This window comes from Leuciscus leuciscus (genome assembly GCF_965113295.1).
Source record: "Leuciscus leuciscus genome assembly, chromosome: 2".
NCBI lineage: Eukaryota > Metazoa > Chordata > Actinopteri > Cypriniformes > Leuciscidae > Leuciscus > Leuciscus leuciscus.
The window spans coordinates 47,670,269-47,685,594 of NC_138726.1; positions in this window are offsets into that span (position 1 = coordinate 47,670,269).

Genomic DNA, 15,326 nt, shown 5'->3' on the forward strand with positions numbered 1-15,326 from the left:
TCTGAATGCAAGCCCTGTTCTCAACTTGTGGGTCATTCCTCCAGAGCTCTGCTATCTGATCACAAACTGAGTAACTGGCTTCCATACAACCTAAATCAAATCCAAAGAAACCTCTGGCTGATGTGGAAGAGACATCTTTTGTTTTGTCAATTCAACAAAATTTGTTACCCCAACACATGACACATTTATATCCCTACCTCTGATCTGAACACAATCTCATCGACGCAAATTGCATTGGGTTCAAAATACAGAAATGACACATTAACAGGCCTTGTGAAAGTTTGCATAGCAGGATTTTTTTGCTGTTAGGTGTTAGTGAATGTGAAGGATGCAGTACTCACAGACACCAGAAGGGGGAGTTTGACAAAGACGTGTGCAGTTCAGCAGTTCTGTGTAGATTCGCTCATCTATCAGTCTGTGTTCAGCATCACTGAAGAACCAGGAGAAACTTCTCACAGATGAGCCGCTACATCTACAGTCACAAAGCATCACTCATCACGGTCATTTTCCAGAGCGCCTTCTGAAAGCAGAGGACGAAATGGCAGGATTTGATTCGAAAAAATAAATAAAAAATCACTATGAGATCTGGATAGCATAATAGCAACTGTTTTCAGAAATGTTATAAGAAATGTTTCTGTAAGCAGCAAATCAGCATTTTATTCAAATGGTTTATGAAGGATCATGTGACACTGAAGAGTAACGATGATGAAAATTCAGCTTTCATCACAGGAATAAATTACATTTTAAAATATTCAAATAGAAAACAGAAATTTTTAATTGTACAGTTTTTTTATCTTTTTTTTATCTGTCTTTTCATTTTTTATCAAATAAATGTAGTCTTGGTAAGCAAAAAATTCTTATTTTAACATTATTAGTGTGTTTTTTTAAAATGTTTAATTTATTTTTAATATTTCTAATTAAAAAGAGAAAATAATAACATGATTATTGTAACTTTCATTTGGCTTTTTGTTAGTAATTAATTGGATCATTCATTCATACTGTAAATAAATACATAAATGAATATAATGCAAGAATAAAACTATTTACCACTTACAAAAGGACCACTTTTAACAAGAAACCTTCATTAAGGTTTGTCATACCGACAAAATCGTCATTAAGAATTCTGTCTGACAAATGTTCCATTTAGCTATTAGCCGTTTTAAGAATTCAACTGATAGACTGAGATGTCGGGGTGGGTGGTATGAACAAAACTTCATATTATGTTATGAGTAATTTTATACCTTGATATCTGTATGTCACTGTATTATTATTTTGCCAAGAATTCAATGAAATAATATTTCATTGATTAAATTATCATGTGGTAATACCTACAGTTGTGGTCAGAATCACCCCTGGTAAATATGAACAAAGATGGCTGTAAAAAATAAATCTGCATTGTTTATCCTTTCTTTCATTCGAAAAAATTGCAAAAATTTAACCTTTCGTTGAAGTAAAAGAATTGAAAGTGGGGGGGAAAATCACATTATGAAATAAATGTTTTTCTCCAAAACACATTGGCCATAATTATTGCCACCCTTTTATTACATTTTTGCAATCTCCTTTTGCCCAGATAACAGCTCTGAGTCTTCTTCTATAATGCCTGATGAGTTTGGAGAACACCTGACAAGAGATCAGAGACCATATAGAATCTGTCCAGATCCTTCAGATTCACAAGTTCATGTTGGTACTTCTCATCAGGTCAGGGAACTGGGACGGTCATGGCAGAAGCTTCATTTTGTGCTCCCTAACACATTTTTGTGTTGATTTTGATGTATGTTTTGGATCGTTGTCCTGATGGAAGATCCAACCACGGCCCATTATAAGATTTCTAGCAGAAGGTGTCAGGTTTAGATTTTTTATCTGTTGATATTTGATAGAATCCATGATGCCATGTATCTGAACAAGATGTCCAGGACCTCCAGCAGAAAATTATGCCCACAACATTAAAGATCCAATGGTATATTAAATTGTACACGTGGGGTATTTTTTATCCTTGGAGGGTTTGCTGCCAAAAAGCAATTTTTTAGTTTCATCCGACCACAGAACCCTGTGCCGTTTGAAGTTCCAGTCGTGTCTGACGACTGAATTTGCTGGAGATGTTTTTGGATGAGCGAGAAGGATTTTCTTGAAACCCTCCCAGACAACATGTGGGGATGTAGGAGTTGTTTGATTATTATTATTTGGTAGGCTTCTGACCCCAAGACTCAACTAATCTCTGCAATTCTCCATCTGGGATCCTTGGAGAGTCTTCGACCACTCAGACTTTCCTCCTCACCGTGCATTCAGACAAAACAGACACACGTCCTTTTCCTGGCAGATTCATAACATCTTTAGTTGATTATAACTTCTTAATTATTGCCCTGATGGTCAAAATGGGGATTTTCAATTCTTTAGCTATTTTCTTACAGCCGCTTTCTATTTTGTGAAGCTCAACAATCTTTTGCTGCACATCAGAACTATATTGTTTGGTTTTACTCATTGTGATGGATGATTCAGGGAATTTGGCCTTTGTGGTTCCTCATATTTAAACTCCTGTGAAACAAGAAGTCATAACTGGACAATTTTCATGTTCCTAGTCACCCTGGTGTGCTAAAAAATAAAATTTTAATGAGAATATACTTCAGAGATATTTTACTCGTAAAAAATTCTAATTGTGGCCAACGTGTTTTGGAGAAAAACATTTCATAATGTGATTTCCCCCCACTTCAATGAAAGGTTAGATTTTCGCAATTTTATGGAATTAAAGATCAAAAGGACAAACGATGCAGATTTATGTTTTACAGAAATTTTTGATCATATTTACCAGAGGTGCCATTAATCCTGACCACAACTGTATTTCTGGATAATCCAATTGAATACTTACACAATTTCAAATGAAAGTTATTTTAAAATATACTTATTAAAATAAACACTACTAATATTTTTGTGAAATACAGTAAAAACAGTAATATTGTGAAGTAACTCAAAATAACCCTTTTCTATTGTGATATATTTAAAAATTTAATTTATTCCTGATGCAAAGCTGAATTTTCAGCATCATTCAGTGTCACATGATCATTCAGAAATCATTTTAATATGCTGATTTGCTGCTCAAGAAACATTTCTTATTATTATCAGTGTCGAAAACAGTTGTGCTGCTTAAGGTTTTTTGTTTGTTTGTTTTTTGTGGAAACCATTACATTTTATTTTCAGGATAAGTTTAAAAGAACAGCATTAATTTGAAACAGAAATAAAACATTATAAATGTCTTTACTGTGATATTAGAACAAATTAATGCATTCTTGCTGGATAAAATATTTTTCCCCTTTCCCAAAACAATTTATATATATATATATATATATATATATATATATATATGTGTGAAACCTAACTGACCCCACACTTTTGAATAGTTGTGTATATAAATAAAAATGATAAAAATCAAATAAAAGAAGATTTACAGTATATTAGTTTACTATGCTAGCTAACTTTGACAGCTCTTGCTCCAACACTGAGAGTCATTATGCATCTGCACATTTATTATAGAACTAAATCAAGCTTGAGGAGGTAGCGTTTGTACTTTTATCATACTTGTGTAGAGGACATTTCAGGTCTTAGTCTCCCTTATGGTGAAAATTAGACTTCAAATAACTCCAAAGAGATCCTCATGTTGTTCTACTGACGAGAAACATGCGCTTTCTCTCAGGAGTATATGTAATACAATGTGTGTGGCCGTTTCTAAATCAATATGTCCGCTTCCAGGCCCAGACTTTGAAGTGGTACTCATGATGAATCAGGCATTGGAACAAATGATGTCGTGAATCAGACAGGAAACTAATGTTTGAGGGGCACAATTCTGCTCTAACCTCCTCTGCCATTATGAAGTATCATCATTACTGTTCCTAGCAATGAAAAAAACACATAGTAGTTAGATAAAGGCCATGTTAACGCTTCACAGGCTAAAGCACTGTGTAAAATTGACCAAGATATTCCAATAGAAAACTGACTGAAGTTGTTCTGTTCGACATTTTGGTCAAAACTGAGGTGCTGACCTGGACAAAGTAGGACAGTTATTCCGTATCATATATTATCTCGTACATCTTTGCTTATTTAATTTAGATTTTTTATATTAGCCCGTGTTGAGTAATGATGCTCATTAAATATGCCCCTCTATCTGAGCTGCACCAATCACATCGGGTTATCTGATATACCGTAAATCCTCTAATATAGGCCCGGGCCTTTATTTTACTCAAGCGCATCGCGGCCCAGGCCTTTATTGGAAGGAGGCCAGAATTAGAGACAGGCCTTTATTTCTATTTGAGCAAAACAGACTACCAGTAGAATGAATAAAAACGAGATTTTGTGTCTATTTGAACCTATAAAATACTAGGTTAATTTATTGAAAACGTACAGTTACCATATAACATTATGGTATGCATACAGAACATTAACAACAAATAAATATAATATAAATGATATTTTTTTGTGAAAAGCAATGATTCATTTTGGAACAGTATTTGTTCCAGCTGTAGTAGCTCCACAACAGCGCGCATCTGTGCATTCATTCATTCATTCATTCATTCATTCATTCACACACAGAAATGCGATTCATATTTAAAAAGTCTTTTTGCGTGTAACTTACAGACACTATTGCGATTAGAACAAAGCAAATATAGAACTGATCTATTTCTCAGCTGGATCCGTTCCTCGAAATAATACTTCCAAGCACTTCTGAGGTACATTTTCCAGGATTATTATTACTTAGATAGATGTGTGTTATCCAGCTGATTGTGGGCGTTCACAGGTTTGCGTGGATCGCCTCAGATTATTTGCGTTTGAATAGCGCGCGCTCTCCGTAATTAAGATCAAAGTCAACAGAGTATTTTGAATCTCTTTTGCACTTAAGAAAAAAAGCGAGCCTATAGCGCCAGCGCGATTGTCGATCCCAGGGGGTTAAAAATAGATTTTCGCCCAAAATCCTCCTTCAATCTGCCATTGTAAACAACATTAGCCTACCGGTGACTGAAGTCTCACGTGCGAGTCAAGAGCGAAGTGATTGACATGACCAGGCTACCGTAGCTATGGCTTGGAGTCATTAGCAAACATTGTCCCCCTGTGGTATTTGCATGTTACTATCACAAGCATAATGTTGTGGCCTGCCCAGAAAAACGTTGGTTCAAATAATAGCCCCGGCCACTATTAGAGACCGGCCTTTATTTACCTCCGCCGACAGCGAGACCGGCCAATGTTAGAGACCCGGCCGCTAATGGAATACAGGCCAATATTAGAGGATTTACGGTAGGCGGGCCAGAGGCGTGATGACGACAGCGCTGCGACGTCGAAGTCATCAGTAAACATTGCATTATGGCTATGGATGAACACCATTTGTTTGAAACGGCTTTGGCCGCTACAATGAAAGATTTAGACTTGCCTTTTTCTCTAAAAGAGGAACAGAAGACGGCGCTCAAATCGTTATTTTGCAAGAAGGGCGTTTTTGCTGTTTTGCCGACCGGATATGGTAAGAGTCTAATCTACCAGTTAGCTCCGCTGGTAGCTAAGCGATGTTGTGATTGGTCGTAGTGTTATCCAATTGCGTGCACTGAGATTTTCAAATGCATGCTTGGTGCCGCCCCTCGAGCTGGCCGATTTTCATTAGTCGACGCCAGACCATTAATCTTTCAGATTTAGGTCTGGATTTCCAGGCTAGAACTTTTGTCCAATTTCGGCAAAAAAAAAAAGAAAATATAGGCTATAATTTACAAGATTCATGCAATTCGTAACTGTTCAATGTGACGAGACAAGAAACATTAACAAAGTTGTTTATCATATTCTTAGGCATAATATTAATAATGAATGTGTACATATTGAGACTAAATTTAATAAACTTATTATAGTTTTCCTGGTAGCCTTCAGTAAATTCACTTGTCTAAGAATGTATTCTTAATATCAGTTATAAATATCAGATCCTATGTTTACTTTCTTCACTTGCAAAGAAAAATGTGTCAATCAAAGCTCAGCTTTGGGAAGGGATGAGATACAGGGCAAGATAAGGAGACTGAGAGAAAAAGAAAGAGCGACGGTGATGGAGATGAAAGAGGAAGAGCAAGCTTTTGGGACCTCAGTCATTATAAAACCCTGCGTACGCCCTGGACAACAATGCAGCGTTGAATCTTGTATGTTTTACAGTATATAGGCTAGTATTTTTACGGAGGAAGTATACAGTATACTGCAGTACGCTTTATCTGCAATAAAGTAATGGGCAACTTACACACACACTGTCTTATGGCACCTAAAGTCTGCACATAGACACTGTAATGGCTAAGAAAACTTTCAGGAAGCAATGTAATACAAATGCAAAACAGGAGAGAGGTTTTGTAAAGCTATTTAAAAATGTGCCAAAACAATACAGAAGAACAATTGGGCCTGACAAGACTTTTAACAATGCACCCGCTCTGTGTTTTTTGTTTGCACAATGTGGAGGCTAAAATAATTCAGTAATTGTAAAACTGTGTTGGATGAATAAAAGTTAATTTTGCAGTACACAATTGGCATTTAATTATCAAGACAATTAATGTAACTTGCAATGAGATGCATAAAAGTTCTGGCAAAAACACGCATTTGGCAATAGCGAGGCTGTCTGTATTTGCTTTCCGCCTGCTGATTGCCAGACTTTAGAGACTGTCGTTCTAGTGCATTCGAAGCCGACGGCAACAAAACATAATGAAATTGTCCCTCACAGACTTTGCAGTCAAAGCGGCCCTTTAAAAAGTCCCTCTGTCACAGTCAGATCAATATCTGCAGATAACAACACAACACCTCACAGCATAATGAAGTGCTCACGGGCATGAACACAACCAGGACCGGGACGAGAGAGCGAGATCGAGGAACAAAGATGGAGGACGGACAGATGAATTATATCCAATCACGCTCACTTAAAGGGATAGTTCACCCAAATTTTTTTTTATTTTATTTATCATTTACTCACCCTTGTGTCGTTCCAAACCTGTATGAGTTTCTTTCTTCTGTTGAACACAAAAGAAGATATTCTGAAGAATGTTGGTAACCAGACAGTTTACGGTACCCATTGACATTGATAGTATTTTTTTTTTCATACTAAGTCAATGGCTACCGTCAACTGTTTGATTACCAACATTCTTCAAAATATCTTCTTTTGGCCAAAACTTGTTTTTAATGACCCTACAAGTTCGATTAAAAAAGAAGATGATAAACAAGGCAAAAGAAGGTATTTTGAAGAATGTTGGTCAAACAACATTGGAATTTGGACCCCATCAACTTTCATTGTATGAAAAAAAATGTCCCACTCATGAAACTGTTAGATGAAAAACGAATAATATTAAATATAAAAAGTTAACAAATATATAAACAATAAATACTATAATAGTAAATAAATAATACACAGGGGTAGCCCGGGTTTCCCCATGCTGCCTTGAGCGCAGCGCGATTTTATTCACGCTGCTAGGCAGCCTGGATACCATGGACCAGATTTTCGCCTCAGCGAGGGGACCAATCACAGAACGGGGAGGGAGCAGCAAGACGATGACGATGTCTATGCGACACACCGAAGCAGTTTGTTTATATCTATGGATCCAACATGGCATCAGACGCGAAGTTACCTTTCGATGCAGCCTTAGATAGTGTTCTAAGTAGTTTAGTCTTCTTCAGCCATCGTCTTCTTCCTCGTCGAATTTCTGTCGCTCTACATACGTCATCTGGTATAATTGAAACGATTGGCTATGAGCTACATACAGGCGCATTTGATAGACATTCGTAGCGCCCAATAAACGGCTCTGGGCATTCGTAAACCACGCCTCAAATACGAGAAAATGAACATGTGGTTCCCAGACCACGTCTCAATGAGAAAGAGGTCTGACGTTAGCAAGGCTAACACAGGGGAGTAAATGATGACAGAATCTTCGATTTTGGGTGAACTATCACTTTAAGATTGACTAAAATCTCCACAGAACCCAACTATGACCTTCTAATAAAAAAATAAGATGGTTCCAACACTGAACCATTATTTTTAAGAGTGTGGAATGAAATTCGGTATATATAGCCTATAAAAATGGGAAAGCTCAGTCTTTTAACTCCCTCTAGGCCACAGGGTGGGCATTTGTCTATTTTGGCACATTATGCTGGGCAGAAGTGGGCAGCGGGCATCAGGTGCTGTGCCCATCTTTGATCCGCCACACCAGCTGTCTACACACAGCCGGCGCAGGATCCCGATATAACATCCTTTATTTTGCATAACCTCCACTTAAGACACATCATACACGTCTAAAACAGATACAAATCAGAGCCGAGAGGAGCAAAGCTCAATAACACACTGAAAGGAGAAATATCGAGTGTAACGCTAGGATGTCTTCAGGGTTATATTAACATCTAGAAATGTTTATGTCTACAACAGAGCATCTCATTTCCATGTTTCCATAGCAAAGAATTTTTATGGGCTGTTTTTAAGGATCTTGTTTATGTTCCTACGCCTTTTTTCTCAAGCTATAGGAGCTTTTGTCAGCAGATGCCTGACGTCTGACCTGGCAGCTCTAAGAGCGCGTTCGCTTATGAAATCCATCATGACATTAGCTGGCAGGGTTAATGGTTTTAAAAGCAAAGAACGGCTGCTGAAAGAGAGCTAGCGCTGTCAGACGCATAAACATCCCTCGTCTTTCATAAGCTCTCGGGAAGATGGTGTGGGGGAGTCGCCTCGGTCCAAAAAAATACACAGACAGGAGGGGGATACGGCATCTTTTCCTCTATTGCGCTGTTTTTTTTCTCTTTTTCTCCAGTTTTTTATAAAAATTTTTTTCATTCGTTCATTCTTTCTTTGTGGTATTTGACCAAGTGCTGCCTGTGAGAGTTTGTGTGGGTGGACGGGCCGGATCCATCAGCGAGACAGGTCTCTCTCTCTCTCTCTCTCTCTCTCTCTCTCTCTGCGTGAGTGCAGGTGTGTTTTCTGCTGGAGATGTTGAGTTCTCCCTCGCGCGCGCTGTGTGTACTGGAGTGTGGTAATTGAGCGGCAGTCTTGCTGGGACTCAGCCCAGATGGAAATTGTTTTGGGCGAAGGGGAAGAAAAGGTGGAAAAATCTCGGAAAAGAGGAAAGATAGAAGTCCACACTGGCACAGAATTCGTCATTATAAAAGTCTATGGCACTTTGCTCAAAAAGGGTTTAAAATAGGGGCTGAAACGCATTGAAAAAAGTTTTCTTTTTCTTTTTCAAGGTTAGTTGAAGGTGCTAAACCTTAAGAACATTTTTATTGCGAAGCTCAGGGGGGAAAACGAAATATGAGCCTATGTGTCTAAATACAGTTTTAAACCATATTTGCATGAAACAAACATCAGTTCCTTTCGGTTTATTTTAAGGTGTTCTTTTTACAGTGCAACTATACATTAAAGTACAGAGTAATATTAATTAACAGCGTGCTTATAGGTGCATGTAATTATGCATAATTTACTGTTATTACTACAGTAAGTACATAGCATGTAACAAAGACACTGTAAAATAAAGTGTTACCTTTTTTTCCAAATAAAATAAAATAACCAACCTCAAACTGTTTGAACGGTATAAAAGCTAAAGTTATCGTGATTTTAACGGTAAAAGACCGTAAACAGTGAAAAACTGTAAATTGGTTAACAGAAACTTTCGTACTATATATGGTGAATAACTGTGATAGATCTAACCGTAATACCATTAAATTGACCGTTTTTGGAAGTGAAAAAAACAAGTCATTGTATAATTTTCAGTGTGAAAAACAGTTTTTGTTTCTTCTTTTTTTCTTAGTTTTTTTTCTAATCAGTACATTAGGGGTTTATGTTACATTTAATGTTGTTAAATGAATGTTTTTTTTATTTTTTATTTTTATAAAAAAATACCATGATGGTGTTTAGTGTTTGTGTGAATGAAACTGTAGAGCTTCTATATATCACTATCATTTTTTTTTTGTGTGGAAAAGCTGCTTGTGATGAGCTTTGATTCATCATGTGACTCTCATCACCACTGTGATTGGTTGTCAGTGTATTACAATGGTATAAAACAGATATTCAATAAGTCAGTAAATTCACATTATATCAGATAATGAAATATGTTTATATTATATTATATTAAATAGGTTTACTGTAAAGTTAAGTCTGTAAAACCTAAAATGTTGCTACCGTATTTTTTACGGTAGATTTCTGGCAACCACAGCTGCCATTTTTTTACTCTAAATTTAACAGATTTTTTCTACAAGGGGTATGTGAACTGTATAACAGCATCACGTGTGTTCTTCTGTACCAGGGTTTCTCAAACTTTTAATAGTTTTTCCCCACCAAAGTCTTGCATTCTCCACAATCTAGCACTCAGACCTGGCCTGACATTTCAAACTGTGTCTTGAGTGTCCAAATGCTTTTAGGATCACTTCAGACAAAGAACCCACCTCATTTTCCCTACCTTGACTTTCATCAGTGTAAGTGCCTTATATATAGTGAGGTCCAAAAGTCTGAGACCACTATTTAGAAGTGTTCATTACAAATTATATGAACAACAGCATAGCAATCTGTGTGAAAAGAAATGAAAAATGCAAAACCTGAAAAGTGCACAAACCTGATGAGTGATGATCATGTTTTCCAGCATGATGTCATAATGTTCCTGAGATCATCTTGCGCTTCACAATCTGTTCAAAGAAGTTCGCATGATCAGTGACAGTAATTTGATTAAAGTGACCTAGATATTTTAAACATTAGCATTTACAAATTGATATTTTTTGAAAATCCTACTACTTCCTGATTATTTCCAGGTTTAAATTAGATTATTAATTCCAGAATTTCAATATGTCTCTTGGACCCCACTATAACACAAAAAGCATTTATTTAAAATATCTCTGGATAGCATAAGTTCAAACAGTTAAGTGTTAATCATAGTGAACTTTGGGCATCTAGACCCCAATTATAGATGACAAGGACTGAGAACAGGGGAAAACAGATGGATGAGATAGAAAGAGAGAGAGAGAAACATGAATAGAGGAGCAGACATAGGTGGAAAGTCCCTGTCTGTCTCTCCCTCTCTACACATGCAGTTTCTCCCTCAGCGCTACAATCATGAACACTTTGTACCTCAGTGGTGCTATAGCTGCTGTTAGCCAGAGAAACATCATTAATCTCTCTCAGTTTGATTCCACACAGTATCATAACCGAAAATGTTTTTCTTTTCTTTCTTTTTTTGCACTATTTAGCACAGCACAAAACAACACAGCGTGGGTTTACATGAGATAGATAGATAGATAGATAGATAGATAGATAGATAGATAGATAGATAGATAGATAGATAGATAGATAGATAGATAGATAGATAGATAGATAGATAGATAGATTGATTACAGGCAGGCAGGCAGGCAGGCAGACAGACAGATAGACAGATAGACAGATAGACAGACAGACAGACAGACAGACAGATAGATAGATGATAGATAGATAGATAGATAGATAGATAGATAGATAGATAGATAGATAGATAGATAGATAGATAGATAGATAGATTGATTACAGGCAGGCAGACAGACAGATAGACAGATAGACAGACAGACAGACAGATAGACAGATAGACAGATAGATAGATAGATAGATAGATAGATAGATTGCAGGCAGGCAGACAGACAGATAGACAGATAGACAGACAGACAGAGAGACAGATAGACAGACAGACAGATAGACAGATAGATAGATAGATAGATAGATTGATTACAGGCAGGCAGACAGACAGATAGACAGATAGACAGACAGACAGAGAGACAGATAGACAGACAGACAGATAGACAGATAGATAGATAGATAGATAGACAGACAGACAGACAGATAGACAGATAGACAGATAGACAGATAGATAGATAGATAGATAGATAGATAGATAGATAGATAGATAGATAGATAGATAGATAGAATTACAATACTAGTACCTAAACATTTAAAAAAAAATATATATATATATAATTCCACGGTACCTTTTTGTTAGTGATTGGAGGTGCATAACTGCACAGAAGTAAATGGAGAGGTTACATGATAAATTATTTGTCTGGACTGCACTTCAGTTATGAGAACAGAACAGAGGAGTGATTAATGCGGGCCGAGAGTCTTTCACTCTTTTAAAACGCTCAGACGGCTCCTAGTGAGCATGTGCAAATGTGACTAATGCAGCGGCACTCTCTATACCGCCGAGGGGATTCATGGGATACCAATGTGTGGGCGTACAAATGGAATTGGCCCTCTTAAAAAAAAGAAAGAAAGAAAGAAAAAGAGAGAATAAATAAAAGAAATGAAGGGGGTATCTGACGCAAATAAGAACTATGAGGTGGAAGACAGAGTGGATGGAAATTATGGCTCCTCTCGCCTTTTCTCTGCCTACATAATTGGCCCATGAGCCTAGTTTGTTTAATTCTAGTGTGCATTAATCTGGAGCTCGCCGACCTCTGGGGCATAATTACTTCTGTAAAACTCACACACACGCGCACACGGATCATTGTACACACTGCAAACAAATTGATTACAGATTAAACGGTAAGCTGGAGGTGCTCGAAATGGGGAGAGGAGAAAAGAAGTGCCCACAGCTCGCTTAGCATCCTAAATCCAATCAGAGCGAATGGGTTTAAAATTCAATTGAAAGGGGAAAGGCACAAAAAGCCAGGTCCAAAGGAAGAGGGAACGGCTTGAAAACTGAGCCATTTACACTCGATAACGATCAGCGGCCCACCTCTAGACTTATAGAGCTCCCAAACAGACTCCCAGATGCTCCTTCCCAAGGAAAATGTACATAAGAGTTTTCTTTAGCGTTCAGTAAAAGATTAATTCTGTGGACTGACAGTTGCACGCTGCAAAAATCAATTCCTTTATAAGTTTAACTCAATAAATGCATTTTTAATGGCAAATATGTATTTTTTTAATTATTTTTAGCACAACCCTTGTTAAAGGGTTTGCTATATTTATGCCTAAAACAAGAAGAATTCTTATTTGCCAATGAGATGATACATTTAAAAAAAAAAAAAACCTTTAAAGTCAGCATGAAATAGAAGTTGCGACAGTCTTTTCTTCCTTGATTTTGTCGATTAAGAATTGCTTGGATGGTTGTGGTTTGCTATTGGTGGATCTCATGTGAGTGACAGGTTGTCCCGCCCTCGCACCAGTAAACACATCATCAGAGAAGAGAAGAGATGTTGCTTTGAATGAACATTACGAGTGTTTAGTTTTGATCTCATGGTAACTTTAACTTCCAGACATATTCTTGCTTATATATTGCTTATATATTACTACAGTTTTGTTCTGTATATCCAAATTAAAAACTTAAAAAGCAAGGATATATGGTTAAAAAATGCAAGGAAATAAATTCTCATAAAAAAACAACAACAACAACAAAAAAACACACAACCATTCAAAAATGTGGGATTAAGATTTTAAAGACGACTCTTAAAAACAGTAATATTGTGAAATATTATTAATTAATTATTTATTATTTATTTATTTATTTTAAAATGTAATTTATTATAAAATAATGAATTGGGCTAAATATAGCAAAAAGGTAGAATTAAACATTCATAAAGTCAATTTTAAGCAGAATTTATGAAATGTAAACACAAACTATTAAAATCCACCTGTTGAATTAAAATGTATGCCCTTGAGTGAAAGTACAAAGAATACTGTAAAAGTCATTACTGTCCAGCAGAGATTATGTATTTAACTAAAATCCAGTTTCAGTTGTGAATAACCATGAAAACGCCTGACAGTCCAGGATTAGGCCTCATTTGAGAGCAGCATTTAAGATGGGATGTTTTCTTAAACAGATGATGGTTTCATGATGAGTTTCTGAGGGTGAGACGGGAAACCGCTTATGCATTCAAAAACCTCAAACACTGTAATAAAAATTCATGGATGTCCTGTGTCATGCAGGACGAATGAGACCAATGATTAAGAGCTGACAGATGAATATTCCAATCAATCTGACATGATGCCTTTGGGTATTTAAAGGAGAAGTTTTTCATTTATGTGCAACTCGCTTGAAAATACTTAAAGTCCCCATGAAATCAAAATTGAAGTTTGGCTTTTAGTATGAATATGTTATATATACAGTTATCTATAAGCTAGTGTGCTCCAAAACAATGACAAAATGCGTATTTAGAAGAAAAAAGCATTCAAAACTAAGGCTACGTTCACACTGCAGGCTGAAACGACCCAATTCCGATTTTTTTGCCCCTATGCGACCTGTATCTGATCTTTTCATGACAGTCTGAACGACACAGATCCGATCTTTTCAAATGCGACCCAGGCCACTTGGGTATGTGGTCCCAAATCCGATACATATCCGATCTTTTCAAATGCGACTTCAGTCTGAACGGCCAGGTCGCATTTATCCGACCCGCACGTCATTGATAAGCGAAAAACGTCATAATCCTGCGATGAAGTAGTCGTCGGTTTGAAAACGGACTGCATATTCGTCGAGCTGAGGTAAATCTGCCGAACGGGTCGACCTCGACGAGCCCGTTAATAAAAAAAAAGAAAAAAAAAAGCCCACGGCCATTATATATATACGTTATGTTAACTTATTTGTGCTGAATCTGATATTAGATAGGTCAGCGGCTGCTGTCTGGCTCTTGTGTAACGGTCGCTGCGCGCGCTCGTGTGTGTGTGTGTGTGTGTGTGTGTGTGTGTGTGTGAGAGAATCACAGTTAAAGTTTAGCTACTTCCGCAAACAACAAGTGACGTCGTTGACCGTTGAGTACTCTTCTGCGCATGCGGGTCACTTCTGGGTCATTTCACGTTCACACAGGAGATCACAAAAGGTCGCATTTAATTGGAAATGTGAACGGCCTTGCAAAAAAATCGAATTTTTTCAAAAAATCGGAATTGAGCATTAAGCCCTGCAGTGTGAACGTAGCCTAAGTCTCTCACTTCCACCAATATGGATCAATGATTTTGATGACATCACGCTGCACTTCAGCTTCTCATCAGATTTTCTGTCCAATCAAATACTCTCTAGAATCTAAAGCACCCCGCCCCTTACACTATAAATAGACGCTGAACCTGCGGCTAAAATTTGTATTTTGTTCACAAATTTACTATTTTCTACATGGTGAATGGCACACAGTGCACTATATAGGGAATAGGAAACGATTCAGTGTAAATATGCTTTCCATTGGGGCGAACAAAGTCTGGTTTCACGTTAGTGAAAGACCAGAAAACATATCGGACCCATTTGAATTCTGCCCAAATGTGAAGGAGATTAGGAGGGAACTGCGGCTTTACCGAGCTCAACGGCTCTGGCCGAGCTGTGATATAAACTAAACGCTATTGGCTATTTTAAAAAGGGGAG